The sequence below is a fragment of the Lolium rigidum genome, chromosome 6 (genome assembly GCF_022539505.1).
Source record: "Lolium rigidum isolate FL_2022 chromosome 6, APGP_CSIRO_Lrig_0.1, whole genome shotgun sequence".
Classification (NCBI taxonomy): Eukaryota; Viridiplantae; Streptophyta; class Magnoliopsida; order Poales; family Poaceae; genus Lolium; species Lolium rigidum.
The window spans coordinates 279,184,423-279,189,641 of NC_061513.1; positions in this window are offsets into that span (position 1 = coordinate 279,184,423).

Genomic DNA, 5,219 nt, shown 5'->3' on the forward strand with positions numbered 1-5,219 from the left:
ACCTAGGAGGTAAAAAAACATGAGGTTTAATAGGGATGCAAAGGTTTTTTTTCAAAAACCTTTTTAGTGGTTGGTATATGATGTGTATGGGATTTTCGAAACACCAGCTATTGTGAGCTTGATCCCCTCTTCATAATACGCGTTCCTACGATTGAAAAAGTGTAAAATTGAACATCCAATCATAAGGCATCGTCTTCTCGGTTATCCTTTATGTAGGGGCACCGTTCACCCTCTTTTTCCATGTCCGAAACAAATACTTAGATAGCTGCATATAAACTCGTGGAACCATTAGTTCCCTAGTTCAATGGTCGTTAACACCAAAATGCACTTAGAGTAGAACACATCTCTTCAATGTGTGTGTAATCTTCTTCTTGAACTCATTGATTCTAAAAATGGATATGACAAGTTAGCGTGGTAGGTGTTTATGTCTATCTCTTGTAGTCATGGATCTGCTAATACTTCCGATACATCCATGGATTCCGTTTCTTGGCTATATATTTACTTTGTAGTGCCTTGTTAATTGCTTCATGGTTGTTGGTCGAACCGTTTTGCCTTAAGTTGCTTTCGCCGTTGCATGACGAGCAATAAATTTGTTTCTTTATATTTATCCCCTTCTAGTGGATAGACCACGATCTTTCATATGATTGTACATATACTACAATTTTATATATTATTCTCATAGTAAGTTAAGTTTGTGTCTAGATGCATGCACCAACAAAGATAAATGTCTTCACCAAAGAAAATTATAAATGTATTTATTCAGAATGTACCTAGTATTTCAATATATGTTATAAATGCTCCTAACATTTTTCATCATGGTCAAACTTAGAAAAGATGGTTGACTCCCATTGGCCACGTACTAGAGACGTGAGAAGCGGTACGCACTCGTGCGAAGCCCGTTCCCCATGGGGTTTCTATAATCAGCATATTACGTGAACAACACCGCACCTCAGCCAAACAACTTAAGGATCGGGACATGGATTTCACTGGTCAAGATATTGTATCGTCTCCTCTATGAATGTGTTATCGTCCTTGCTGGAGGCTAGCTTTCATAAGTTGAGCACGATAAGCAAGAGTTGGTAGCGTGAACCTTCTTATTTGTCCTTTATTGGGTGGGTCCATAGACATTGATGCCCCCCGTGTAATTATTCTTCTCAATGTACCGTTTAAGGATGAAAACATAACTTGCATTTTAGGTGAAAAAACATGAGGTTTAAGGGGGGATGCAAAGAGGTTTTTCAAAAACCCTTTTGGTGGTTGGTATAAGATGTGTATGGGATTTTTGAAAGACCAACTCTTGTAAGTGTAAGGGTATATTGCCCCTATGTGTGGTTTTGGTAATTAATGACAATCCTTATGGTCTAGTGTTTTCATTGAGTTTATATGAAGGAATATTCCATAGGTACTACTTGAAGTCCATGTGTTGGATTCAAGTATGGATGCCATGAAGATAAAGATATATCTTGAGTATTGGTATCAAGATCATCGATTTGAAGACATATATGTGATATGATCAAGAAGAAGAAATGAAGATGGAGTTCTTATGTGGAACTCAATATTAATCATGCTCTAACTTATGTGTTAAGCAATGAATGATCAAGATCTTGAGGGCTTGATTCCGAGTGAAGAATTCAAGATATGACTCTAAGTCGGTGTCATGATAGTCTCATAAGTTGAAATATGGTTGACTAAGATTTGAGCATGCAAACAAATGACGAGTTCTTTATACACCTCAAGATAGTATGTTAGAGCATGAGAAGATACAAGGTTGACCAATACAAAGAGTGGAGAATAGATTCAAGTTTGGTCAACACATGAAGCATGAATAATGTGCCACGTGAAGTCATGTGGTATGGTAAGCCTTGTCAATTATGCTTTATGAACTAACCCATCATATATGTTCCCTTGTATTTGTCTATGCGGGTTAGGTATCTTTCCATGGGCATGCATCAAAAGTGAAATCTCATATAGCCCATGAGAGGATGCCATCAAGTGGTGATCGTCATCAAGGTTGAGTTGGGCAAGTTCAAGATGAGCATCTCAAGAGGATCACATGCTTGAAGCTTTCCGTCCATTTGGTGATTATGGACATGTAAAGATGTGCTTAATGAAGCTATCCTATAGTGGTGTATGAGGAAGCATTTGTGAGTCTTCACGAAGCAACAATGATCAAGTGAGACATTCCAGCTTGAGTGGAGCTTGAAGAGTTATCATCAAGATTAAGCGGGATGCGCAAGACAAAGGTATGGCCTTGCTAGGTTTTCCTTTTACCGGTCTCAAGGTGGTTGTTGGGAGACCGGGTTATAGGATAGATAGCCGCACTATCAAGAGGGGCTTTCGGTTGGGTAACTTGATCGCATCGTCTTAAGAAGCTCAATTCTTTGCATACTTTGCATATAGCTATTGCTTATTGGTTGCTCTGTGTGAGGTTCTTGAGCTTGTTGCTATCTTTACAACAAGCCCAAGTTCATCGAAAATGGAATCCGCATGCATCTTCTATTGCGTTTTCGAGTTTGGACGTCTTCACTGTTTCTTGACGGTGGGAGACTCCCTCTCTAGAATCATCTAAAAATATTCTGTGAGGAGTCTCCATATTTCCAACAAAATTGGTTTCATGTAAATCGGAGTTCAGGAGCATTTTCTATTTAAAAGAAAAGTAAAAGGTTTTTTAGGGGGTCCCGAAATCCGGCCCACCGCCCGGCCTCGCTGAGCCCACCACCGGCCTGCCCGGTGGGAACCGGCTGCTGGGATCGTGCCGGCCGGGCCCGCTCTAGGGGTCTCCCGACCCATGTCCGGCACCACGCCCGGTGGCCGCCGGACCGGCCGGCCCAGCGCCCGGTCGACCGTCCCTCCCGCCCGGTTGGGCTCATTTGGCCGCTGCCGGCCTGCTGCACCCCGTCCGACCTGTCATCCGGTGCTTCCGGCCTGTGCGCCGGCCTGTCCGGCGCCCAGCCCGGTGGACCGGCTAGCTGGCCGGCTAGGCCGATTCTTCTGCCCGTTTTTCTCCCCAACGGTTCTATTTTCTCTTAGATTATAAATAGGCCCTCTTCCACCTTGGGCTGGGTAAGTTCTTCCACTCTCTCTCCTCCATTGTTGACTTTGAAGAACTTCCCCTATCTCTTGATCCCCCCCATGATTCTTGCTCATTCTTGATGGATCTAAGAGAGAAGATCTAGATCTACAATCCCCACCAATCCATTTCTCCTCTAAGTGAGCGGAACCCTTTGGATCTAGATCTTGGAGTTATTTGTTGATTGCCTCCTTTGTTCTTCCTCTCTAATCTCATCCTAGCATTTGTTGCTTTGGTGGGATTTGAGTGTGAAGGATTTGAACACCTTTGGTGTTCTTGCTTTGCATCATTGCATAGTGTTGAGCTCTTCACCACGATTAGTTCGAGCGAGAGAATGTGAGCTTGTTACTCTTGGAGGGTTACCTCCTAGTTGACTTGGTTGACGTCCTGGTGACCTCTTCGTGAAAGGTTGTGAAGGGGCCCGAGACTTCTCCTTCGTGGAGCTTGTGAAGTGGTTGTGGAGCTTGCCATCCCCGGAGTGGAGGAAAAGATAACCGTAAGGAAATGGGCTATTCCTTCGTTGGATAGGCTCAAAGAAGAATGTGAGCCTTTGTGGCGTTGGGAAATCCTTCGTGGGATCCCCACCTCTCCAAACGCGACGTACCTTCTTGCAAAGGAAGGGAACACGGGAATACATCTTCGTCTCCGCGTGTCTCGGTTATTTCTATACCCGAGTTTACTTTCCTTGTGTTAGCCATCGAGTTTGAAGTATCTATTATATCTTGCTATCACTTGTTGTTCATATATATATCTTGTGCCTATCTTGCTTATCTCTAGTTGTTGTTGTTGCACTTAGTTGAGCCTAGCATATTTAGGTTTTGTGTTTGTAAAATAAACGTTAGTTTAATTCCGCATTCTTACAAGCCAAATTCGTAAGAGTTTTTAAAGCGCCTATTCACCCCCCTAGGCGACATCTCGTCCTTTCAGTAAGCTTGATTCCTTGTTCATAATGCGTGTTCCTACGATTGAAAAGGTGTAAAAAGAACATCGAAGAATAAGTCATCATCTCCTCGATTGCCCTTTTATGTAGGGGCACCGTCACCCTGCTTCTTCAATGACTGGAAGAAATACTTGCATATAAACTCATAGATCCATTAGTTCCCTAATTCACTGGTCATTAACACCAAAATGCACTTAGAGTATAACATGTCTCTTCAATGTGTGTAATCTTCATCTTGAACTCATCCATTGCAAAAAATGGATATGACAAGTTAAAGTGCTAGGTGTTTATGGCTATCTCTTGTAGTCATGGATCTGTTGATACTTCCGATAAATCCACATATTTTGTTTCTTAGCTGTAGTATATATTTACTTTCTAGTTTCCTTGTCAATTGCTTCATGTTTGTTGGTCAAGTTGTTTTCCTCTTAAGTTGCTTTCACTGTTGCATGACGAGCAATAAATTTGTTTCTTTATACTTACCCCCTTCTAGTGGATAGACCATGATCTTTCACACGATTGTACATGTACTACAATTTTATATATTATCCTCATAGTAAGTTAAGTTTGTTTCTAGATGCATGAACCAACAAAGATAAATATCTTCACCGAAGAAAATTATAAATGTATTAATTTAGAATGTACCTAGTATTTCAGTCTTTGTATTACAAATGCTGCTAACGTTTTTCATCATGGCCAAACTTTGAAAAGATGTTTGACTTCCATTGGCCACCAGAGGCGTGAGAAGAGGTATGCACGCGCGCGAAGCCCATTTCTCGGGGTTTCTATAATCACCATCTTGCGTGAACAATATCGCACCTCAGCCAAAAAACTTAAGGACCGGGACATGGATTTCAATAGTCGAGATATTTTCACGTCTCCTCTGTGAACTTGTTATCATCATTGAAGGTTGGCTTTCATAATTTGAGCACGATAAACAAGATTTGGCAGGGTGAACCTGCTTATCTGTCCTTCACTGGGTGGGTCCGTAAACATTGATGCCCCATGTAACTATTTTTCTCAATGCACCTTTAAGGATGAAAACAGAACTTGCATTTTAGGTGTTTATTAGTCATGTTATGTCGATACTTCGAGATACATTCAATTGACTTTTTCTATAGCATTTCGCTTTCTAGCTCACGTTTTGTTGCTAATTGCCTTATTCTTGTCAGGACCGTCGCTTCGCTCTCCTCATAATTAACTTTTTCATAT